Here is a 27,079-nt window from a genome sequence, read left to right on the forward strand (position 1 = left end):
CAGTGAATTGATCAGAAGCTATGAATGGTTACTACCACACCTTTCCACGGTGGGCTGGAACGTTGCCCAGAAGATGTATGGTCTACACCAGCTCTAGTTGCTGTCCTCCACAGCTGCAGGGACTGTGGGCAAAGCCTCTTTTGTATCTCACAGACCTGATGCAGCAGCCAGTGTTTACTGATCCTCAGATCTCTTCTCGAGCTTCGATGGGGTTGGAGACTCGGAAATTACCCTGTGAATAAACATAGTTCCCGGATCTCTGAGCTGCTGTGACATGGCCTTAGCTTTCATGGGCTTCCACCTGGCCAGCAATTGTTATCAACCCTGCTGTGCTGAGGACAGTGGCTTCTGCCTGAAGAATGGCCAGCCCCATCCCTGAGCCACCAGGGTGGCATGTGTGTTGTATTCTCCACTTCTCTTGATTATGGTGGTAACTAGCTACTTTTGTCTTACAACCAGACTGTGTCCCTTCAATTACATGGGCAACACTTGCACTATCTATCCTGAATTATCATTTCCCTTTAATGACCAAAGAAGTTACTGTAATCTCCGTTTTGGTAAATGTGTGTCCTTTCTCATTATAGACATTATTCTCCCTGAGATCCTTTAGTGTCTCTGGGATATGGACTCCATTCCTTACATCATGTAGTGGTATACAGGAAAGACAAATAGCTTTGGGTTGAGCTAACCTATTCTCTCCTCCCACAAGTCTACTTTGATGGAAAATAGGTGCCAGTTCCTGAATTAGGGCCCAAGAGGTTACTGAGTAAGCAAACGTAATTACCGGCCTCAGAAAGCTAACGGATGGGGGCTTCACACTGGCTGTCCAGTCTGCCACACCCTTCTGTCTCATTTGTTATCTGTTCTGGAATTTTATCGAAAACTAATGTTGGATCTGGATGCTCCTAATTCACTGCCAAGCATACATCCATTGATTTGTGCCAACTTTGGAAGCTTTGTGACAGTCTGATCTGCCCTGATGTCTTTTGCTCTCACCTCACCTCTCCTCCGTCTTCAAATACTTCTGAGTTTTTCTTTTGGTCTTTCTTAGGTTTCAACCCCCAAACCATTGCTCCAATTCAAATTTCTTAGCTCAGCAAGTGCATTAAATCCTTGTTAGTCTTCTTTCCCTCTTCCTATGACTTCTCCCTTTAAAAAAAAATTTATTTTCTATACAACGCCTGAAGCAGTTTTTAAATGATTTTTAAAAAATGATTTTAATGAAGTGATAACAATTTTTTAAATGATTTTCAACACTGATCGTTAAAGCCCTTCACTAGTTTCTCCTGACCCCAGCTTTATTTATTTATTTGACGATTCTATGTTATTTCATTTGGTTCAAAGTTTGTTTATTTGTTTTTAATTTATTCATTTATCTTGGTGCTAGAGATTGAAAGTGGGTCTCGCACACGCCAAGGTTATTCTCTGGAACTGACGTGACCCCCAGCCAATGTCTTGTTTGTCTCCTTGCAGAAGTTCTTGCCCCATTCTGTCTGCGTGTCAGGCTTTTCACCTGGCCCTCTTCATTCAGTGTTCTCTTCAATCGAGTTCATCTGGAAAGACCATGTTGGAGAATTCTACCAAACGAGAGGCATCTTTTATTTCTTGGCTTCGACACATGTGTGGCATTTGGAGGATAGTCAGGTGTTTGTTGATGTGTGATAGATTGCGCACGTCTGTTAACTTTGCTTCCCTGTGCCTGTTCTTGGGCATATTATGGACATTAAAAACATTTCCCCCTTACCTTCAGTTTCATGTTGTACTTGGCTCAACACACTGGATCTAGGATCAAAGACTAGCAGTAGCTCAGTCCTTGAATGAATGTTGTGAATGGATGTTTGCAAGGTTTGACTTCTTTGTCCAACCTGGTGGTTCTCAGCCTTCCTAATGCTGTGATCCATTAATACGGTTTCTCACGTTGTGGTGAACCCCAACTATAAAATTATTTCTGTTGCTACTTCCCAACTGTTATTTTGCTGCTGTTATGAAATATGATGTAAACATTTGTGTTTTCTAATTATCTTAGGCGGCCCTTATAAAAGGGTCGATTAAGCCCCAAGGAGTTGCAACCCCCAGATTGAGGGGTGGGTGGGAAAGGCTAGCCCTTCCCACCCACACTTCACTCTGCTTCCTTTGTGAGTTATATCAGTGGTGTTTGTTTGTGGGTTCAATTCTCTGAAAGGTCAATTAACTTTACACAGAGAAAACATCCCTCACATGGCCACCTACTTCTTCCCCCCTGTTATGGATTGAGTGTTTGCATCCTTCATAAATTTATGTGCTAGAGTCTTCACTCTCCTTAAAGGGAGGCCCTTTAGAAGATGATACAGATCCAGAGAATGGAGTCCTCTGTGAATATTGCTAGTGTGCTCACTAAACAGACCCCATGGAATAGTCTGCATCCCAGAAGAGGGTCTTTATTTGAACTTAGCCATGCTTGTACATGCCAGCACAATGAGAAGCAAAATTCTGTTGTTTGTGGCTCTAGATCTGTTACGTTTTGCATTGCTGTAACAAATGACCTGACAGAGGCAATATACAGAATTAGTGTGCTTTGTGACTTTGGAGGGCACAGCATCACAGTGAGAAGGCACAGCAGTGTTAATGATGTTAGTCTGTGATGAATGGGCTTGTTCACATGATTCAGGAGGCAGAGAGTACAGACCAGAGCAAGAGGCAAGCAGAGCCTTCAAGGCCCACCAACAGTGCTCCCTTGCAGCTAGCTCCCATGTCCCAAAGGTTCCACCACCTCCCAAACAGAACTACCTCTTGGGGATGAGGTATTTAAACACAGGAGACTGTGGGGGACATTTCAGATTCAAATGTGGTAGAAATTCAGTTTGTGGTACTTTGTTATTGAGCCCAAAGTAGCTGAGATTTCTCATATCAACCTTCTGGAAGTAAGGTGTCCTAGTAGTCTGTGCATCAGAATGTGTGGAACTCAGAATAAACCTGTTATCAGTTTAGAGACACTTGGTTATGAATGTATGGTGGTAGATTAGTAAAATGACTTTCATTAGTAGCACATATTAAATTATAAGGAGAAAAAGACAGAAGGATGTTGTGTTAAGATAGGATCTATTATGCTTTAGTAACACACACATTTCAACATCTCAAAGGTGCAAGGCAAGCACTCCATGTCTACTGCATGATGGGTAATTCCCAAGTCTCTGCCAGTGGTAACTCCGCAACCCAAGATACTACTGCTATGAAGTGCTCTCTTCTCTGCTAGCCTCATCAATGGGAAGGAAGGGAGAAGCTCTTGTTTGCTTTGGTTCAGAATGGACATTCGTCACTTCCATTCACAGTCTGTTGCTTTGGAGAAGTCACATAACCTTGCTTACCTCTAAGAGAGTGTATGTTTATTGAGGAACATCTGTGTCCAGATATAGCTGCTCTCCAGTTGACAGGTGTTTCAAGGTTATCCAGCAATCTCGACAGTCTGAAGCTACATGTTCCAGACAGCCTTCCAGAAAGTGTCTGTGCTCTCAATAGCCTACCCTCAAAAATAACTGCACTTATATGAATTTGTGGTAGAAAGTGATGGCTAAGTCTAGATGTGGTCATGCATGACTGTAACAGAAAGATTCTGGAGATGAAGGCAGGAGGCTCTGGTGTTTGAGGTTGGCTTGTGCTATATAGCAAGACCCTGTCTAAAAAAGTACTGAATAAAGAGAATCATAATTAATTGTTGCTCAATCAGCTTCTTCCTCCATGAATAAATCATGCCTCTTGGCATTGTCATTCGTTGCTTTATCCTGACAGCAAAAATACTGTCACTCCATCTTTACTATAAGTTTGTGTAGATAATGAATGTTCTATGAGAAAGAGGGATGGATATGGGGGAGGTCTTTCCCTGCTTGTGATGGTAAAGTTTCTTATTGAGTTTTATGTGCAACAACCTAAAATTTGTATATGTGATTGGCAATGTTGAATTTTACATGTAAGATAACTGACAAGGATGTATACATCGTTAAGACAACTTGTGCAACTCCCCGTGGTTTATGACTCCAAATTATAGTGTTCTCTGCTCTGTTTTCAGATTCCATCCCATATTTTAATGATTATTTAATGACCTACCTTCAGACACATGGATAACTACTCATATCGATACTTCCCATTTCTTAATTTCTTCCTCTCTAATGTTTGAGCCTATGTATTCAATTTCTATTGTGGAACGTGAAGAGTTAGATCTCAACTTCACCAATCTTTCTTATGCCCATTCTCCCAATGTAATAACTTACATTAGACCTCACAATGTTCTTAGGTTAATACCCAACATTCATATAATTATGACCATAGGAAGTGTTGACAGCAAAGCCGACTAGTGCATGGTGGTGATGTTTGCTCTACTGTGTAGCTCTTTGCTGTCTCTGGAGTCTATTGTTGGGTTAGTCTTGAGTTTGTGTCGCTCCTCCTCTATCTTTCCTTACCGCCACCAGTAATTCATTCCTATGCACCGGAAACTATTCTCCTGGGACACTTATTCATCTCATTTGTATCTTCTAGGAGAGAGCCTACAGAAGGCCCCATGTCTCATTCTTCTATATCCTTCTTTCACCATCAGGCCCTGAAAGCTTGCCACTTGTACTCTGCAGAGCACTTTGTCAGCCACATTCTCTTTATCTCTTTACGTATTCCCGTTGAAAGCACTGACAGTTTTTTTGTTTTTAGAGACCACACCTCCTTTTAAATGAAAAAAGATTTATTTATTTTATTTTATGTGTATCGGTGTTTTGTCTGCACGTCTCTGTGTTCATCATATGTAGCCTGGTATCATCAAAGCTCATAAGAGGGCAACAGATTCCTTAGAAGTAGACTTTCCGATGTTTGTGAGCCGTCATGTGGGTGCTGGGAATTGGTATTCAGGTCCTCCGCAAGAACAGAAAGTTCTCTCAACCACTAAGCCATCTCTCCAGCCTTAACAGGATTTTAAGCTTTGGAAACATAGACTATTAGGTTTCTGGCAGGGTGTTTCCAAGCAAGTGTCAGTAATTGCTGTTCAGTGATACAGTGAACCCTACTAACAGTGTCCACAGTGGCCCAGGCAGCAGCGAGTACCTGCATGCTGCAGCTACCTAAGACTATGAACCCTTGGAGCTCCTGAACGGCAGAAGCAGGCACAAAGAATGGCCTCCCACAAGCACTGGCTCCTGAAGGCGGCAACAGGTGTGTGTGTGTGTGTGTGTGTGTGTGTGTGTGTGTGTGTAAATTTCTAGAAACACCGCTTTCTCAATTTGTTTTTTCTTCCTGTAACAACTCAGTAACCCATTCTTCTTTCATTTCAGAATACCTTCTGTTTTCTTGGTTGCTAATCCAATGTCTATGCTTCCCAATTTGAATGAGGAGAATTCCCCCTATATGGAATATTGAAATTCAGCTTCTGTAAATGAGACTGTCCGGGAGCTTTGCTCAGTTCACTAGCCCTGTCTTTGGTTTAAGCTCTGCTGTTGTCCCTTTGGAATTATTAAAGACTTGTTGTTGAGAGAGTTTTGCTTTGGAGCCCAGGTTGACCTTAAATGAGCCAACCCTCTGCTTTGGTTTGCTGAGTGTATGGATTACAGGTGTGCACCGACACACCAAGCCTTCCCAAAGACTTTCTAAGACCCCATTTGATTGCTATCAGTTTGCATCGATCCCCTTAAGTTGTGGAGCTGATATTGTTCTTTTCTTTTTTCAATTTAAAAATTGGCCATTTTTTTGCCTTCTTATTGCACTTTCTGGGAATCTTATGTGAAGTGTTATTTTTTCAATCTTTCATTGTTACTAGCATGTAAAATTTTTCTATGCCCTTTCCATCTTCTGACTACTCCCTTTGTTTCTTGTATATGTATGTATGTGTGTATATATATATATATATATATATATATACAAGAAACATATATATGATATATGTTATATATAACATATACATGATATATGTTATATATGTTATATATGATAACATATACATGATATATATATATATATATTACATTCAGTATTTTTATCCATTCTTCTGAGAATGTTAATGGCCATTCTTTTTGTAAATTTTCTTAGGCCTCACCTCTGTTTACTTGCAGTCAGTAGTTTGTGTTGTAGGTAAAAGCAGATGCACAGGGTTTGCAAAAGCTGAAAGTTTTTGTTTGTTTGTTTTTTTTCTCCTCAGAAGTAAAAGAGAATAAAAGGCCAGGCAGTGACACAACTACTTTAAGGTAGAAGAGGCAACACTGAGGAAGCAAGAGTGTCTGGAAAGTGGGAGGACTGGCTTCTGAAATAGTACAGACAAAAAGCTAAAGAGGAGAAGAAAACTGAGAAGATCTGCAGTACAGGAGTCAACCTCAGTTCACCATCAGGCTGCACTGTGGTCTCACCTGAATCTTAAATGTGCAGCCAGCCCACTCAGCCACCTTAGGCCACCATTTCTACTTAGTCTTGGGTGGGATGATGGGCAAGGTAGAATGGCACTTGCTGCCAGATGTTGGCTAGAGGTAAGGTGAAGGGCAAAGGCTAGAGGGACGCAGAGCACAGAAGCGCAAGGGAGCTGGGGAGCTGGCCTTTCTATCCAGATCTGATAAAGAGAAGAACAGAGGATTGACTAAGGTAGCCAGGGAGACGCTGCCTGAGGATGGGTCCCTATGCTTATGGGCAGTGCGGAGTCTGTTCCTCAATATTAAAGGAATGGAAACTTAGAAGCATGCAAGCACTCTCTGAACACATAAACAATTCTGCAGCTGAATTCCGGAGGGAGAAACACCTCGAGGAGGGGGGTGTCAAGTGACCAACTTAGATGGACCCAGAAAAGATCACATAAGGAGTCCTGCTTCCAGGCTATCAAAGCCATGGACTCTTTTAGATTTAAACTCAATTAATTCTGCAGTGGGTTAAAACGTAAGGTATTAGTTCTAGGAAGGACCCTTGCTTACTTGGTGATTCACCTGCGAATATAGCAAAACTCCAAACCCGAGAAATAATGCATCAGGCAATACCAGTTCCGCAGCCAGCCAGCATCCCCGCCCCTCAAGAAAAAATTGCAGACCATGACATCATTCCTTCTGGTCTCCCCACACCTGCGAGTCCCTCAATCATACCACCAGATGGCGATGTTGGCCTAAGATCTAGGTACATTCTCTAGTCCGGGGAAAGCCTGACCTGAATATAAAACTTCCCTAATCACCACATTTGATTCCCTAGCAGAACAGCACCAGAAACCGCTGCGGATTCCAAAGAGGCCAACATGGCATCTCACCACAATGCGTGGTCCGCAGGCCAGACGTTGGTGCTTATGGAAGTTTGATTGCAAGAAAACAACTTTAAAATGCAGAGTCCAGGAGTGCCCCACCCCCTCCCGTGCCTAGTCCTGTTTCCTTCTCCCCACCCCCACCCACGGTCCAGCAATCTCGGACGTGGAGCTTTCCTGCAGCCGCAGCGGCATGGCTGGCAGTGTGGCGCGGAGGTGGCAAGCTCCAGGGACCCACGCAGCTTCTGTCTGTGCAGTGCCCAGATGGCAGGGACTGGAGAGGCCTCCAGAAACCTGCGACTCAGTAGCATTTTCCCAACTCTGGTCCCTGTCATCCTCCCTGGCCACCCCAGTTCTGTAGCTGTGGCTCCTGGAACTCTTCCCAATCCGGAACTTCAGGAGGCAGCTTGGGGTCAGGAAAGGTGGGAGGTGGTGGCATGAAAGTAAGGCCTAGTTAGGAGGACCAGTCGCCAGGGTTAGACTTTTTACAGATTACAGGGGTTCCAGGATCCCAGGTGCTCACCCACTTGATATTGCTTCGAACATCAGGTCTTGTCTTGTGTACCGCAGGTGCCTGTTAGAGAGTGACCCTCTGGCTCCTAGTAGCTTGCACCAAAAGATCAGAGAAGAACTGTCCTTGGTCCCCAGCAGCCAGACCTCAGTGTTCCCTTTTAGGCCCCATAGGCGTGTGTTCATGGCGCACGTACACAGCCCAGCGGTGCAGTGCTCCCCGCAGGCCTGGGCTGGGCCCCCTCGAAGCGGCCAGACGGAGTCTCACAGCGGGGCTTGCCCCCGCCGAGGTCATCTGCTAGGCACAGCTGGGCCGCGGAAAGGAAGAAGCTGATGAATTTTTCATCGCGATTCCCTTGGCTGTCGATCTGAAGGCAGTTTCTGGGGCAGCAGCCATTAAGGACCTGCGTGTGCCAAGGACAGCCCCTCCCCCACCGCTCTAATTACTGATGGACAGGAGACTGGAGTCCCAGGTCCCCTCCTGTTCCAGGGCGTGTCCTAGTCCCCTTAGCTTTATTTGATTTCCGAGCATTGGGCAAGTGGGGAAGGCAGGGTGAGGAAAAGCGCCTGTCTTGTTTAATAGCCTGTATAGACAACCTACTTGGGCCTTGCCTGGAAATGGAGCACAAAGGTGTTCAAGCTCTGACCTCCAGGAGCTTGCAGGCCTCTGCCAGGATAGGCTCACAAAATGGAGATGAAACAGTCCAATGTGGGCCCCTGGTTAGTGGGGATGTCTGTGAGTGGGACTGGGGCTCAGGGAGAGACATGAGGAAGGGACACGCTGAAAGGAAAGGAGTCCAACACCTGGGTCCAGGAAGAGGCAGAATGAGGGCGTGGTCTAACTTTGAGCTCTGGAGGGGAACAGAGGCACATAGGTGCAAGGTGTGTACCTAGATCTACCCAACATATAGGTAGGCCTATCACAGGTCGGAAGCTGGCTTTTTAAAATAGCCCTTCTTCTGTAAAAATATGATACAGGTGTATCAGGAAAGAATCACTATCAGATAAGAATTCTGAGGGACTTTTTGTTTCTGAGTGGGGGAGGGTGGCGGCAGGTGGTGAGGGCTGTGCCAGATCTTTTTGTCACACGGATTGTTTTTGCATAGCTGGAAGTTAAAAATACACACTTACATACCATGCATACTGAGCTCTATGTAGTTAAAGGCGGAGTCTTGGACCTGGCTGAGCTCTGTGTGACTCTGCTTAAAGAAAGGAAAAGGTGGGAACGTCTTGGAGGTGCCTGAAGAGGCTTCTCATCTCACCTCCCAAAGCTGAAGTGAAACAGCAGGAGGGAGGGTACTGGGGGGGGGGGGGAAGTTGTGGGACCCAGCATTCCTAGCCTCCCCCTACCCCCACCCCACCCGGCCCCCCAGAGTCCCCGCACATATATTCATCCCCTCAGCAACCTCTCCCTCAGTGGCTGTGGCTGCGGTTCTAGGACTGTACAATTCCTCTCCACCTTCTACTCTGAAAACCTGTGCAGAGCCTGGTAGCTTATCGCATGCTTTCCCATTGATTTGCTAGTAGGTTTAATTGAATTAATTTTAACACCTGTTATACCTGCTACAAAGATCAAAACACTGAGCCTACATTAGAGTTTCCCTCTGAAACATTAAGTGGACAAATTAAAGATAGAGCAAAAGCTACAGATTTTTTTTTTTTTAAGAAGAGGTGTTATTTGTGAACCGTGAATGTTTGCTGTTTGTTAAATTAGCTTTCACGTTTAAAGCCACCAGAAAGACATTTTTATCAAGTAAGAGAATGTGCCACCTGCTTTATTTCTTGGGGGAAAAAACAGAGAGGGAGGGCTTCCATTTTTGGCTCTGAAGGAGGAGAGCAGAAAAAGCCTTGTACTAGAAAACCAAAGGCTGAATTAAAAAAGTATGAACTAGTAGCTTGAGAGCATCAAAGAGCAATCAAAGATGCAGGACTCTAGAGGGACCAGAGTGGCACAGGAGGGCAATGCTTCCAAGTGAGTCCTTTAGAGCTCCTCTTGTGTCCTGGGAGCATTTGCTGAGTCATGCAAAGGCCTCTGGGGTATAGAATCAAAACGGAGTGACAGCTCCTTTGCTTGTCTCCGTCAAAAAAATTGGAGTTCAGGATGCAAGGTTGCCAGGACTTGATGGACCATAAACAGAGAGAGACAGGAACCAAAGAAAATGGAGTCTGTATGCAATTTCGCTGCAAACCATTTCTCAGTCTTTAAGCTGTGCACGTGAAGAGTGAGATGCCAAGAAACCAAATAAAAGCAGCTGTCAAGAGGCTTAAAAGCTAAGCCAAGATACTGGTGTGCTTATAGTTCTGAGTAGGCATAGCTTACAGTTCTGGCTGCCAAGGAGGAGGAGCTTTATGAAGCCCTTAATGTCAGGTGAGTCCTGAAAACCAATCCATAGGAATAAGCAAACACAGGACAGCAACTCTCATACCATATGCAACGTGGGCTGCAAGAGCCTCCACTCTGGCTGGGACACACACACACACACACACACACACGTACGTGCACACACACACACGTACGTGCACACACACACACACACACACACACACACACACACACAATTATCTGCTGGTGTTATATATCCCCCTGTAATCACCTCCAGCTTTCCTGGAGGAAGATGACACATTCTAGTGCCACAGAAGGTATTGTATTTAATCCATAGTATTTAATACCAGACAAGTAATCCAGAGGGTCAGAAATGCTGGCTGGTGAGGTGGAACAGGAGGTAGCTGCTGTCCTGTTAGGAAAAGGGTGGTGTTTCCATGGTGAATTAATCAGATCTATGTCTCCAAACTGATGTAGCCCAAATGTGAGGTAAGGCTAGGCCAAGTCATTTGAAGACCTGGCCAGAAAGGTCTAAATGGAGGAGAGGCTAGTCCATCCCTGTGACTCTGCAAGGAAACTTGCCCATCTTAGAGGCTGAGAGCATGCCAGTCAAAAAAGCACACCACTGCCTCGAAGCCTTTGGAAGATAGATGGCTTGGCAATTTCTCACAAACCCAAGCATGTTCTCACAATCTAACAGACAAACTCTGGAGTAGGTTTGGGTCCCTAGATGGTAAAAGCTTAAGTTCATACAACAAGCAAACATCGGACCGTTGATGCTATTAGTAGGTTTATTCTTACCTGCTCAAACATGGAAGCAGCTAAGTCGCTCATCAAGAAGTGAATGGATAAAATGTGATAAATAAAGGTAATGGCGTCACTCAATGGTGAGAGGAACTGAGTTAAGAAGTCATGCAAAGACATACAGAAAACTTAAACAAGTCAGAGGCCAGTCTGAAAGGCCTCCAGACAAACTGCATGATTCTAAAGATATGAAACTCTGGACAAGGCAAAAGTACAGGCACAGAGAAAAGCCCAGCGGTTACTTGGGGTTAAAAGAGAGGGAGGGGATAAATAAGTGAAGCACAGAGAATTTTTCTGGGTATTGCAATTACTCTGTGATGTGGTGCTGGGGTGGAATCAAGTCAAAGTCTGTAGAACACACAACACTGAGATGAAGTCTGTAGGCTCATTGATATCCCACTCTGAACTCTGGTAGTGTTGATAAGTGATAAGGTCCAAGGGAATACACGTTTAGGAATCACCTCCTTGGCTTCTTGAATGGAAAGTTAGCCTATGCCTTCCTTTCAAATTTCCTGTGAATTTAAAACTACTCTTCTAAAAGGAAAAACCCTATTCCTGGGTCATCAGTTAGAAAAATCCAACCAAAGCCTTTCCAGAAGTATCTGTGAAGCATGCAGGAAATGCCCATGAGAGTCCAGCTGTATCTCTGGCACAGAGATAGTCTTGTTGTTTGGGTGACTTTTTCCCCCAATGTCTTCTTCCCCATTCTGATCTAGGAGGGGGTCAAGGGCAGTAGCTGGCAAGCTGTGGTGAAAAGAAAATGCCTCAGGAAGAGGAACAGAAAGCTCTCTCAAGTGTGATTGTGTTTGTAACCAAATAGCAGTGAGCTGAGATACCATGACAAGTGTTTGCCTAAGGGCCCCAGGCACCTCACAAAAACCAGACATAGAGATCCCTCTGCAAGCCTCTCTAAATTTCCACAACACAATTTCAATTATATATAAACCCCAAATTAATGTGTCAACACTCAAAAAAAAAAAAGGTGAGCCATAGCTGGTGAGATTAGAACAGAAATGGCTGTTCATAACTAGATCCTTCAATAGAAGATAAGAATTATCCATGAAGCCCTGTGATAAGAGCCTACAATCCCAGCCGTGAGGAGGCTAAGGGAGAGATTGCTGTAAATCCAGGTCAGCGTAAACTACAGAAGACCCATCTCATACAAAACAAAACAAAGCGAACAAAAGACAACATACCACATTTTGGTAAAAAAAAAAAAAAAAAAAAAAAAAACCCAAAAGCAAAACCCAAAACCAAAAACAAAACAACAACAACAACAAAAAAAAACCAAACCAAAAACAAACCCAAAACAAACCTCAGAAAATCAAAACCAACCAACCAACAAACAAACAAAAAAAACCAAAACCAACCAAAACACCAAAATGAATGAGAAAATAAGAGACTATTATCTTAAAATGATTTGAAAAATAGAAAATGCAAGCAAACCTTCTGGAAAAGTATATATCACCGAATGAATGTTTTTTGAATACCACATCTTTCACAAATTATAAAGAGACTTGATGAACCAGAGAGGAGCCTCAGGAGTTGTTATCCACATACAGAAAGAAGTTAGAAAAATCACAGAAGATAGGAATACATTCACAGAGGGTCTAACACATATCTAACCAGAGTTCAAATGAGAGACCAGAAAGGATGGGGGAAGGATGGAAGTTTTCAATCAGAAAAGGTGTAGTGAGTAAAATACATTTCATTGTACTATTTTACTGATCATTGTAGTAGAAGAGACAAAGAGATAACCTCAAAGGCTTTAAAAAGAAAAGACAGATCATCTCCAAAAACATAAGGGAGTGATTAATATTAAATTGTCAGCAGCACTAATGGAAACCAGTGGGTAAAAGAGAAGAAAATATGAGCATTAAAAATAGACAAGTGAATAGCTGTCCAAGAGTCTAACCACGAGACTACACAGAAACAGCAGAATAAAACCCCCTTTATTTTCAAGCAAACATGCACAGAGGAAGTTTATTGCTAAGAGGTGTGCACTAAAAGAAACTCTGAATTTCTATTTTAGAGAGAAGGAGACAGCTCTGGAAGAGACCCATAATTAACTTTTAAAAACAGCAATATTGGTATCGTAAGACTGGTGAGGTTTTTAAAACCTAGATGAAACCATGAGAAGGGCCTGTGAGGTGGAAGAGAAGCAACTTCGGTGCAGTTTGTATGACTGAGGAGGGTAACAGTTGGATTGAATTTGGCATGATGTTTATATGGTTTATATGATAAGATATGATCCCTCTTCTGGCCATAGAAGGCACTTGCACACAGACAGACAGACAGACAGACAGACTCATCATCATCATCATCATCATCATCATCATCATCATATTGAAATTAGGAGGATTTTGACATGAAGGAGAAGAAGTAGGGGGTGTTAGGGATGAGAGAAGGAGGGGGCAGAGGAAGAGAGAGAGAAGCTAAACCAGAAACCTATGAAGAAAAAAAAATGTAGTTATTGTGCAGAATCAGGAAGCAGAGGTACTAGGGTAGAAACAGACTAAATTTATTTAACAGTTTCAGCATTCACAATAAACAAAGGGGGATTAAACTTATCAATCTAAAGGCCGAGCTTCATCAGACTGGATATCAAACACCACGCTATTTGCTCTTTAGAAACAACTAAACTAGTTTACTCTTTAGATAAGAAGAAACAATAAACAACAATCAAGACATTGATTAAAAATAAAAGATAAGCCAAACAAAACAAGTCAAAACAAATAAACAAACAAACAACACCCCGAAAACTGGGCAAATCCCCAGACAACCAGGATACTAGTGTAGAAAACAAACAAAAGTCTAGACAGCTTAATATAGAAGGTAACTAGAAAATGTTAAAAGATTCAATTCCCCAGCATGTCATAGCAATTATAAATTTATATGCATCTAATAAAATAGTTACAAACACAGAAAGCCAAACACCACAAAAGGTCAAAGAGAAACATCTCTTATTAAATTATCTGTCCTGTATTGGTTTGGCTAACAAGACATAAACAAAGGCAGAGAAGGTTTGAAAACAGTTAACAATTCAGCTAGTGGGTATTATTGAGACCCAAATATAAAAACTTTAATGAGAAATTGCAAGAGTCTATGTAGCTCTGTATATGCCTCTAGACTTAGAATCAATCTGAGAAAACTCCAAAGATTTATAATCAGAGAGACCATACAAAAATCATAATGAAAATACTGATTAATCAAACTGAGGATAAAACTAAAAAAAAAAGTTGAGAAAAAATATGATTGACTATATGGAAAAAAGGGAAATGTTTAGAATTACTGAATTTAAAAGCTACCTTAAGTTTTGGGAGAAAAGCAGCAATATGAGAAAGCTTGAGGAAATAGAAGGAAAAAAAAAGAAGAAGAATGAGCAAAAAATACCAGGGATAACACACAACACCAAAGCTTGATTCTTTAAAAAGCTTAGGAATACAGAAAACAATAAATGTGTGCTATTAAAATGAGGGATAACCCAAGTAGGCAACTGACAATAAAAAGGTATATAGTCATAGATAAAGGAGATGTGGTTGGAAAGAATCCTAAGATAAATTATATGCAAATAATCAGAAAATTCAGAAAAGGACAAATCTTCAGAACATCTGACTAAAATAAATCAAGGAAAAGCAGCACCCTCTAGCCATTCTCAGAAAGTAAAATTGGTAGCTTAAAATCCTCCCATTGAGAAACTAAACCTGAATCATTGCATAGATCGAAAGAGGAAATAAATACATTATAGAAATTCTTCCTAAAAGTGGAAGAGAGAATTTATTTCATGCAGTTAGTGCTATCTTGGTTCTGGACTTGGGTAAAGATTGTATGAGGTCATTTATGAACACTGGTGCAATCAATTTTATGTGCCTTGAATAAGATAGATATAAAACAGAAAGCAAAATGCCATTAAAGGTCAAGGAGACACAGATAAATCTTCCAATAAACCATCTCCCTAAAATTGGATTGGTTAGAAGACACAAACAAAGGTAGATACTGGCAAATCAAACCTAGCTGTGTGAACAAACATGGTCATGTTGGGTCATACTGGAATGTAAAAACTGGGTTAAGGATAAACATTGTTTTTGTAATTTTCATCTCTAATTAAAAGAGAACAACATTAAGATTGCCTCAATAGGTACAGACACTATATTTGAGAGGATCAATATCTATTAATAGTTAATATTGTTAGGCAGCTGTCAGTCATTGGCTGCACTATGCATACTTACCAAAAGCTGCTGGAAAATATTACAATTAGAGCTACAATACATATACACACAGATAAAGAAATAAGTGAATAAACACAGATTTAAACATTGGCTTTACGTATCAGCCAGAATTCTTTGTGGAGGCACAGAAATTTGAAGTCTTGAGTGAATAGACATTATTGATAGTCGTAAGTTAGGGAAGGCATTTTAGGACCATGAGGCAAAGGATCTATCTGTCAGACAAGACATTTACTCAACCAGGAATATTTGTGTGCTCAAAAATATGTGATGATTAAAAGTGTAAGAGTGTTCAATAGATGCGTTACTCTCTCATAGTGCTATCAACAAAGTAATAGTTTGAACCGGTTTTTGTTTTAGTATCTGTTGTATTAATAGAAAACATATAACCCCTCTCCCCCTGCTCCATGAAGATCGAATCAAATAGCATCATGACACAACAAACAGATTTTTAGCTAACTTCCACACTGCTGACATGAGACCTTAGAGCTGGCCATTTCCTTCCCTTCCTCCCCCAGTGCTTCTCCTGCCTCTTCTGGCTTCTGTCTTGTTAAGACTGAACCACGATGGCTCAGGGACAACAGAGTTTACCACACGAGCCTGTTGATCGAGATCTATCCCTGAACCTACTAAAGGTGGAAGAACAGGACCTGCTCTGCAAAACTGTCCTCTTGCCTGCAAATGGGTGCTGTGGTACACTTGCTCACACACATAGATCACACACACACACACACACACACACACACACACACACAAGATTGGAATAAATGTCTTCTGCGAGTTCATGGTTCAAATGGAAGTGGCATAAAAATAAATCTTTTAAATAGCTACATTCTTATCAGGAACTGGTTCTATTTTGTATTTTTGTCTTTTTTTTTTAAAGTAATTTAACAGATCACATGGAGCTAGCAGGAGAAAAAAAAACCCAATAGTTAAATACTACGCCCCTCAAATCACACATCATTTAGAGACTGAATAGAGAAAAGGTGGAGGGGTGGAAGAAAGACGGAAAGCCGTAACCAATCAACAGCGATGGCAGGGATGTGATCAAAGGTGTTTTGGAACCAACCAGTTCTTGTGTAGTTTCTGTAGTTTACACTGAAGCCATAAATGTCTTTGTGTTCACCAACCTCCAGGGCCCTGACGAAGTCAGACTGGTAGATCGCTAGTGTGAGCATAGGTCTCAGTGTTCGCTTTCTGGGTTTTGTGTTTTTCTGAAGACGAGGGGATGTTTTTGTCTCCACATCTGAATTGGTTTGGGGTAGAACTGAAGCACCACAGAGGGGAGCTGATGTGATCTAAGGTGACGACTAACTCAGAACTGCAGCTTGCCCGGGTTCCTGTGAGGATACAAGATTCCACTGGGAAGCTGCCCACACCTCGGGATGATATCAGACTACTCACAAATCTTGGTAGGCGTTCTTGAGTCAAAGGCACGAAGAGATGAGGTAACCCTCAGCTCTTACCAGCTGTTTATAAATCAAACTTGCATGTTTGTGAGCAATTGTGAGTATTCTGTCAGCAGCTCCAGTAATACGTGTGAAACTATCAAAATGGATGCCTCTGTGGCAAACTGGAGCCCAAACCAAATACAAACCCCATGAGGCTATAAAGGAGAGCCCTGTGCCTTTGGTAAGGACAATTACATAAAGACTGTCAGAAGGGCCTCCAGGTCCACGTGTTTGTTTTCTGCCAAGAGCTTCCAAACTTCAGCTCACTATTTGAGGGTTAGGGACTAGACAGCTAATGTATAGGGCCTTTTTCTGTTGTATACACTATCACTGCTTAGGAATTAAGTTCACCTGTGGCTAAGATCCCTGTAGCCGTGGTTCTCTATGAATCAGAGTAAAGCATACATACTACCTATTGGAGCACTGGAAATCCCTATGTCCTGTTGCTCCTCAGAGTGTGCCAATGGCTCCTGGTGTTAACCAAGTCGACGTGATACTCTTGATTTCAATCAGAGGAGAGAAAGGACTCAGAGTAATATACCTGTGGCCATGGCTAACTTCCTTGTGTTGTTTTGTTGGGGAAAATTCCACCTACATATTTTTCTATATGTACTTGGTACTTGTATAAAGAGATTCTAATAACTCCTGATCTGGTTATTTATGTTTCCGAGCTTGCTTTTAATGGAAACGTGGGGAAAACAAGGAGAGTTTCAAACCTTGGTTTGTATTTGCACATGAGTTCAAAGTTACAAGAAGATGTTTTCTAAAATAGAAAAAGCAACATTATTTTAAATGCAAGGGATTTATTATTCCTATCTACCCATGAACTAGTCAGAATAAAAGAGAGATAAAAGCATTAACTTAATTTTAAAAGGACCCTGTGATTGATATATGATGCTTTGAAATTTCTTGGAAATCACACTTACCATTCAATTATTCTAAAATAAATAGAAAAAGTAATACCTGCCAGGTGCGGTGGTGTAGACTTTAAATCCTGACACTTGGGAAGCAGAAGCAGGTGGATGTCTTTCAGTTTGAAGTCAGCCTGGTCTACAGAGGAAGTTCTAGGACAATGAAAACTGATACACTGAGAAACCCTGTCTCAAACCACCCAAAACAAACAGAACAAAAAAGTAATACCCATGATTAACTTTCAATTTTTCATTTGGGTTGGTTGGCCAACAAGATTCCAGGATGCCCCTGTCTTCACATCCCAAGGCTGGAGTTTCAGGGATGTTCAATTTGCCTGCCTTTTTTTATGTGGGTTCTGGGGATTTGAACTTGGGTTCTCATGCCTGTTAAGCAAGGGTGCTCACTCACTGAGACATCTCCCTAGCTCCAAGTTTTGAAAAGTTTGCTTGAAAATACTTCTCCTCTAAGGGATATAAAGATAAAGTTCTGCTTGGTAGTATCTCGTATCCATGGATCCTCCATGCAATAGCCGTTGAAGAAGAGTAAAAATTGGCCAGAGTTGGCCAGTTGGCTCCTGGTTACTCAACAGCTGACTATATTGGAAGGATGAGTCTCTATGAACTGGAGGTGAATTGCAGAAATAACATGGGAAGCTGGAGAACAGAAGATGCCTAAAGACAGGAGACGAGACCGCACACTCCTAGTTTCTAAAAAAAAACGAGTTAAGCGCATTTTATTAATCAATATTAATCATTGTTCTTTTTTTTCTCTTTTTGAGGTAGTCCATCAGGCTGTGAATGCTGTTCCCTGATTAGCTACAACTGGCCTTGAACTCCTCATTATACTTCCCAGCATGCCATATTCATCATTCTATACCTTTTTTATCCACTTAATGAGATTACAGATGTGGGGCCTGGGGACCTGGGTGCTCATGCAGGTGTTCCAGCATGGCTAAACATTGCCTGAGAGCTGAGAGCAATCCTGGGTGTTCATGCTGGTGCTCCAGCGTGGCTCCACATTGCCCAATCTTTGATCTTTTTTCTTTAACTTCCTTACCTTCAAGATTGAGCAAACGTTGCCAGTTCTGTGGAAGAACTTACAGGAGCTGTGAGCAAGATATTTTTGCAGTGACTGGAACATTACAAACACCATACCAGGAAACTTCCATAGATTTCTGCTGCTGGGCATTTACTATTATTGTCTGTGTGCCTGGTGTATGTGCTCGTGTGTGTGCAGATATACGAGGTCAGAGGGTAGCATTATGAAGTTAGATCTCTCTTTCTACCTCTGTGTTCAAACTCATATCACCAGACTTGCACAGTAAATGCCTTTACCTGCTGGACCATCTTGCCGATCCCAGTTTATCCTTTTTGTTGTAAGTATAATTATCATTCTGATGGATGTTCATTTGTAAATGTATTCTTCGAAAACATTTCTGCTTTTTTTTTTCTTTTTTAAATAAGCTCATAGCAAGACTCATGTTGAGAAGCTATATATGTCTTGAAGCTTTTGGTTTCTATTTACAAACTCATGAGGAGAAAAGCTTTTCCCACTCCTCCTACCAGAGAGGCTGTAGGTACCTGCACTGAAAATAGTATGTGCGTGTATCCCAATTTGCTGAGCTTAGGAAATGGCCTTTCAACAGTGCTTTAGTTCACGTTCACTTGACTAGGGGTCTTTGCTTGATTAATGTCCCCCTCTCCAATTCCCTATAATCCTCGTCCCGCCTGCCAGCCACTTCCCCTCTGCAGACAGCCCTCCTGCCTCCCTCACAGGAGGATTATAGAGCACTCAGTTCTCCCACCATTTGTCATGTGGAACGCTTTCCTGAATGTAGTCCACTTTGTCATTTTTCCCTCTGAAAATATGGCACTGGAGTCCGGCATAATAGTCCATGTGTGGTCAGACCAGCTGCTGTATGTGCCAAGGAATAAGATGGTTCAATTATAATGTGTTTACTTTTGAGAAGCCATTAGCATGCAGTTGGCTTTGAGTTTCTATTGAATCTTTGAGTGATTTAGGGTGAATGTAGGCCAGAGGAGCTTTTGTCTTAAAAAAAAAAAAAGAGTGTTTAAAATGGCTTTTTCTTCTCTACTTCTTTGATGCAGCTGTTACAACTACACACAGGGTGGTCCTGGACTGCACACAGTACTGGATTGCAGCAGTGATTTTAGCATCTACTCTGCATCTTACATGGGTTCTTTCTATGTGGAATAAGATGGAGAGATCTGACTATGGAGGATCCGTGCAGCTGATGAGCAGCCACAGAGGGGAGAGGGGCGTCCTTTTCATGGTTTCCCGATGGCTTGTCTGGTTCCCGAGGGTATCCTCCATGAACATTAGCATTTTGAGTTTATTTGTTTTATTGCGTGAAAAACCTAAAGAGAGGATGATTGCTCTTGCAAAATATCTACAGAAGAGATAGATGTTGGAAGTTTAGGTGTGAAGATGACCCACACAGTCCATGTATTTTATACAATTCACTCTAAGGTATTGGGCTACACTGACTTTTGCAGAGGCATTAGGGGCTCAGTGGGTCTGTCAGACCTGAGAACTCTGACTGTTGAATTTGAGTGTTATAATTGGAGCTGGGTGACAGGAGATATAGAATATCAGGCCTAAAGGGGACCACTGGGGAGGGAGGGATCATAAAGTCGGTGAAAGGCCATTTACTAACTGGGGTTCTAATTTGATTTGGGGGACCTATCATTTGAAGAAGTTTCAGTCTTGGAAGCAGTGATGGAAGGCCAATAGAGGAGACCATGTTTGATGTGCCCAGTGAGATCTGGTATTGATGGGTATGATGAAGTGAGGGCATTTGGGATGAAATTCACTTGCACTGGGCTTTGCAGTGGCAGCCACCCAGCCAGCACATGCTCTGTTGTCTTAAAGCTGTTGAGTCATCTGGTGGCTTTGTGACTTTATAAGATACTGCTCAATAGCTATGAATCTGGATCAATCTAGGTCAAAGTAGCTCTGGGAGAAGAGAAGGGTATGGAATGGGCAAAGATGTAGCTTTGGGATCTAATTTAGCCCAGGATTGAGCTTACCAACTAAAGTCTACTGGGGCTCTTAGACAATTATTCAGAGTAACTCATCAATAATATGACATAATTTGAGATCTCTAATCATTCAGTGAAATATATAGGTCCAAATACTCATGTGTGACTGTGAATAAGAATATTTTAAAATAATTTTTAGAGAGCCCCCCTCCAACCCCAGTAATTTTAATTTTCATGAAATCAGCTCCTAGGTAGGATTATAGTTCCCCTCTTTGCTTCCCCTTGCAGTTTTATAATTGACACACATCTCCAAGTCTGTTGTGGGTTGAAGACCTTACCATCCAAACTGCAGCTCTAGTCATCAACTACTGTGCCATTTTGTCTGTGGACTTGAAGACATCAGGTCTGTCCCTCATCTTCCCTGGAGGCCAAGAAAATAAAATTGCTTCTTCATCGTAATAGATTATTTTGATTTTGCAAATTCATACACCCCAAATACTTTGTTCTATGAAAGAACCAAAGAAGAGTAGTACCATCACCAGCACCACTGCCATGAGACTCATGCTGTCTGAGAAGAAGCTCTGTAACACACTGTACCTTCCTAAGTCAGGTCTGCTTAGAGATGTGCATCCTGGTGTTAGGTTTACCAGAACACTTTTAAAAGGCGCAAGCTTCCCTGCTGAACGGGGATGTTAATTTTTCATGAACCTATGCTGTGATGAGGAGCATGAAAAGGAGGAGAGAAAGCATCAGGAAAAGAATGAGGCAGAATAAAAGGAGCCTTCTCCTGGTTCCAGGCCTAAAGATGGAGTCTTGAAATTTTGCTTGTTAGAAGACTGACGTTAAATACAGAACTGTTTGATGAAATTAACTCTTTGGTGTTTATTTCTTGGAAAAGGGAGAGAGACTGCCAATTTGAAACCATCTAAACACTGTAAAGATTACATTTCCACTCTGGCAGATGGGCTGCAGATAGCGTTGCCTGGTCAGGAGAGGAGTCTGCCATGTCCAAGAGACATTACTGGCCACCTGGACCTCTGCTCTCCTACCTATTAATATGAATTTTAAAGTCTCCACCTATTATGATGTTACTCAAATCTGCACCAAGACATTTTGACTCATATTTTTTCACAGTAAATTTACATTCGAAATGCTACATTTTCCATAAAACCTATATTAATAATCAGTTGCCTTCTGTCTCTTGGTCTCTGATCTTAAATAATAAGATTTTAACTTTGGGTCTGTGTTTCTTGATAGTTTCAGACACAGAGTCAGCAGTTTACTCCAAAAACAAAGACTGAGTCTTGCCAGGTATTATTTAATGTCAACAAGCAGCACGTTTATAGGCATCTAAGCAGCACTGATTTTTTTCTTTAATTGGATATTTTATTTATTTGCAGTACAGATGTCATGCCCTTTCCCCATTTCCCCTCCCTAGAACCCCATATCTTATACCCCCTCCTCCTTTATGCTTTTATACCATTTTGATTACATGCATGTAATAAGGTCAGTTCTAGGTTGAGGGTCTAGCAATACAATAGACAGCACTGATTTTTTTTTTTTTTTTTTTTTTTTTTTTTTTTTTTGCAGTCTGCATTTTTTTTTTTTTTTGTTCCTTTTTCTTTCTTTTATTTTTACCTTGGGGTAAACACAGTTGACTCAGCCATGCCCTTCTTATTTGTGCCAAGTCATCTCTGTTTCTGATGACCGGTAAGCAGGGAGCATTATGGGTGGTTCCCAGTGATCTTACTTCCTGATCCATGTGCATCTGTGCCATCCTCTCCCCTCATGTGTGGCCCAGACCTATTGACTCACTCCTGGTAAGTTAACTGTGACAAGCATAAGAATATCTTTCAATTTGCACATCCTCTTTCCCACCTTGTCACTCACTCTGTGGAAATCAAGTTGTGGGACTGTGAGATTTCTGAAAAAGACATGTTGCCAAGGGTTTAGAAGGAGGCTTCCAGTGAATACCCTACTGCTGCGCCTTCACATGGGACCCTAACCCAGATTCTGGAAATCTGAAAAACATGAATAAGAAGCTAAGTCATACATAATTTCTAACCCAGCAAACTGTGTGATAACAAGTGTTTATTGTCTCAAAGCAACAAGACTTGGAGGAATTTGTTATGTAACAGTAACTAATACAAGTACCCAGTATTTAAATTTTATGTGTACAGTGCTTTGCCTTGCCTGTATGTATATGAACCACTTTGTATGCCTGATGCTCTCATGGATCAAAACAAGCTTCCTTAGAACTGGAGTTACAGATAGTTGTGAGCAGCCAGTTGGGTGCCTGGAATGGAGCCAGGATGCTCTGGAAAACCAGGGCTCTCACCTATGGGACCATCTCACTAGCCCCAGATAGGATTCAGACTTTTAAAATTATGTATGTGTTTGTTCCATGACTTTGTATGCTTCATTGTGCGTGTATTCTTTACTTACATAAATAGCACCATGCTGTATTTTTCATTTCATGTTTTTTACTTTTGCTTCTTCATGCATATTTCTGAAATGTATTTAAATGACTAATGCAAATATAGTTCATTTTTTTTTCTGATTATGACCTAGTTCATTGGGGACATTCTATTTTTTTGTGTTCTGTGTAGGTGGCCTCTAAATAGCACTAACATAAAACAATCATGAGAGGGACCCAACAACAGTCTCTTAGATAACTTTATGTGCGTACCTAGAAGTTGAAACTAATGGGTCATTGTTGGGTGATTAAGGAGTTCTTAATATCCAGGTTAAAAATGGCCTCAGTCCTAAGAACCCAACTGGTCTCATGGTACAGGATTTGTAGAGTGTACATCAGTGGTTCTCAACCTTCCTAAGGCAGTGACCCTTTAATATAGTTTCTCATATTATGGTGACCCCAACCACAAAATTATTCTGTTGCTATTTCCTAACTGTAATTTTGTTACTGTTATGAATTGTAGTATAAATGTCTGATATACAGGATATATCATATGTGACCTCCAAGGGGTCACGACCCACAAGTTGAGAACCACTAGTATACATGTCAGCCTCTTTGTGGTCTGGCAAAGGATCCAGAAAATTCATCTACCTGTTTCACTGTCTTTGGAAAGTCAGTGTTGTTTCCCGTAGTCACAAGACTGTTGTCATAGTCTGGGCATTCCACACAGACATAGCCAAAGCCAGTAAAGGAGTGGTTATAGCTCCCCATGTACCGCTCATATTTTAGTGGACAAACATTTTATCAGAAGTCTTTTAGTAGATCCCTGTAAGTCTCACTGACTAGAATTCTATTAGTCTAGAATAGAAGTCTATCTGTTGTGATAGACTAGACTAGAGACTAGATAGAAGATGCCTAGAATTTTGCCCCCAAAGTTGAAAGACATTCTGCCAGTAGAGGAAAAGCAGAGGCTGTGTGGTAATGTCTGTGCTTTTAAATATACATAATGTAAGTATTTTGAATGCTGTATCGGTAAGCTCCTACCAAAAATGATACTATGAAACCAATTGTCATGAATGAAATGAGTCTAAGCAATAGTTTATTTATCAGGCATACGTACATGTATGGGGGTAACTGGAAATCCAGCTAGGTGTGACTGGCAGTGAGGTTTAGGTTGAGACAGGTCTGCTCCCGATGACTCTCATCTTCCTTGAACTCAGGTTACATAAATGGAGAATATTCTTCTCATGGCAAATGCGAAGGCATGAAGGCTCAAACCCAACCATGTGACCACATTTCAAGCCTTTGCCCAATCTCTATTGTTAAAATACACACTATTGGTCCAAGCCAGCCACATGCTTGGGGTTAAAGTCCAGGAACAGGGAAGTACATGAAGTCTATCATAAGACTCAAGTGAGTTATAAAATCAAGCCCAGTGGAGACAGGATGTACAGTTTTTTAAAAAAATAAAAGTAGCACAGGATGAATGATCAAAGACATTTGAACTACAAGTTCATATACCATAAATCAGTACTTTTTTTCTGCTATGAGCAATGTAAGTAGTTCTATTAGCCAACAGTGTCATCAACACTTGGTCTCACCAATGTTCAATTGTTTTGCCAACCAAATGGTAACAAAGTTGTTTAAACTTAAACATCTATGAATATCAAAGGAATTAGCTGAGTATTTTTTCACCTACATGTTGGTATCTTCTCCTCTGAACTTGGTGTTCCAACTCATTGGAAACTTAAAAGTTGAGGTTCCTATATTTTTTCTTATTAGTTTATGGGTGTTATTCCTTATGTAAGATTACTGTTAACCCTTGAGTCATTTTGGATGTTACACAGCTCTTAGGCTGTTCTGTTACTTAATGTAGCAACTTCATCCTGGTATTCAACATTGTACAAAAATCCTCAATTTTTTTGCAACCAGTCTTCCTTTACTTTAATTTTCTGGAGTGTTATTTAAAAGTTATTTCTATATATCTAAATGTTACATTTAAGAATTACATTGATTTTATAATTTTAATTTTTCTTGTCTGGATTTTAAATCCGTTTAGATTTGTGCCACAAAGTAGACATTTTCCTTCATGTGATGAAGGTTTCCAAAGATATAGTTATTGAAGTTTTTCTACCCTTTTCTCTTTCCTTTGAACTGCCATCTCTGTCATTTAACATGTAAGAACATTACTTGGCTTGTCTCTGGGCTTCCATCGATCTAACATTAAAGAACTCTGAAGAAGGCATATGGAAACCTGCTACTTGTACAAGCTTTCTAAACTCTACATATAGTTTAAAATTAGTTACCATATTACCATATAATTGGGAGACAATACCTCTTCCAGATGTCATAGGCTATCAAAAACAAAAACAAAAACAACAAAAGAAAACAAAACTCCCAATGATAGGTGTGGGTTACCTCTTCTTGAATTGTTGGGCAGTGGAATCTGATATATCCCAAAATACTATAGGCTATTGCCATTGATCTTGGTTACTCTCCAGAACTTGATGATAAGACCCACATATTGAGTCATACAACATGGAGAGATTCAGTTGGTACCAATCTGGAAGCTTCATCCTTACTGGCTAGCTTTAATTGTGCCAGGAGGTACTAGGTTCACTACCAGAGAAGAAAGGAATCAACAGCCTTACCAAGCTGTGAACACTGTGAGCTTCAATAACAAGTGATTTTGAAAGATATGCCCATTTGTGCAATAGTGACATGAATACTATCAGAGTTAACAACAACTTAAAAACATTCAATTTAAGGTCTATTCCACAAAATGAAACTCATGCCTGATACTTTTTTTTGTGATTCAATCCTGTTTATTCTTCAATCTCTCTTCCTAGTCCAAATCCCAAGTCTTGAGTTCCTAGTCCCTAGTTCCTAGTCCCTAGTGCCTAGCACCTAATCCTAGTTCCAGTTGCTAGTCTCTTTCCCAATCCCAAGTTCTTTCTCCAAGTGCTAAGTGCCTAATCCAAGTGCCTAATACCTAGTAATATCTTCTGTCTGCCTCTTACCTTTTATATGTCTCACTTCTAAGCCACACCTCTAAGTCACACCCTTAAGTCTTGTCTCTAAATCTGATCTCTAAGTCACACCCTTAAGTCACACACCTTTAAGTCTCACACACCCGAGGGAAGATCCTGGGTATCTAAAACAAGATGTTATCAGAGTGTGCTCAGCTGTTGTAGGCTATTGTAATCAAGTCTCTTGTCAGGGTATATGGCTCAAGATGGCTGCACAGATGATAGCCACCTTCTGTCGGCTCCCCCATAAGCTACTACAAGTTAATGCATGCTACAGTCACTTTAGGTCCAGGTAATGCCTGATACTTTTAACTGAGCCAAGAACTCATGACATAATTGCTCATAAGCTCCAGGGAAGAACCTACTATATTAATCTGCTACATGGACAAAGTACTAAAGCTTTCTCCTAAGTACTTATCTTTATACACATAGAGTAGCAGAGCAGGCAACCCTCATTAGAGATGCCCCTTTCTTGCAGGAGAGGGTGATTAGTATTAGGGACAATTTATACTATGTCCATTTAGTAGAATAGTTATAGTAGGTTCTTCCCTAGAGCCTGTGATATACCAAGCCCTGGGATTTTGGCTCAGTTAACAGTACCAGGCACAAGTTCCATCTTGTAGGGTAGACCTCAAATACAACCAGAAAATGGTTTGCTACTCCAGAAACATTCATGCCACTATTACACTATTATGCTCTAAGAGCTACCAGGCTGGTCATTGTTGTAGCTTACAGGATTCAGAGCTGAGTAAACTATCTATTACTTTTCTCCCACAGTAATATGAACAATGTCTCTGATTCCATGAAAGCTAGCCAGTAGGGATGATGTATTCAGGGCAGTATCATTTGATTTCTCCATGTTCTATGGCTCAAGTATCTTCAGCAACAGGGTCTTACCATCAAGTTCAGGAGGGTACCTAAAATCAATGGCATAGGTTATATTGATTTTGGTGGGGTGGGAATCTATGAGACCCCACTGATGACCAACATGAAGAGAAGCAATCCACACCGGGCACTGGGTTTTTGTTTGATAACTTATGGCATCTGGGAGATGTTTTGTCCCTAGGTATAGGGTAATTCCACTTAACTTCTTTTTTATATATGTGTATGTGTTTGTGTACATGTTTTTGAAGTTCACATAATAGTAGGTTTCCATAGATCATGACATGTCTATGTGTGGACATGTG

Source organism: Arvicanthis niloticus, chromosome 8 (assembly GCF_011762505.2).
Source record: "Arvicanthis niloticus isolate mArvNil1 chromosome 8, mArvNil1.pat.X, whole genome shotgun sequence".
Classification (NCBI taxonomy): Eukaryota; Metazoa; Chordata; class Mammalia; order Rodentia; family Muridae; genus Arvicanthis; species Arvicanthis niloticus.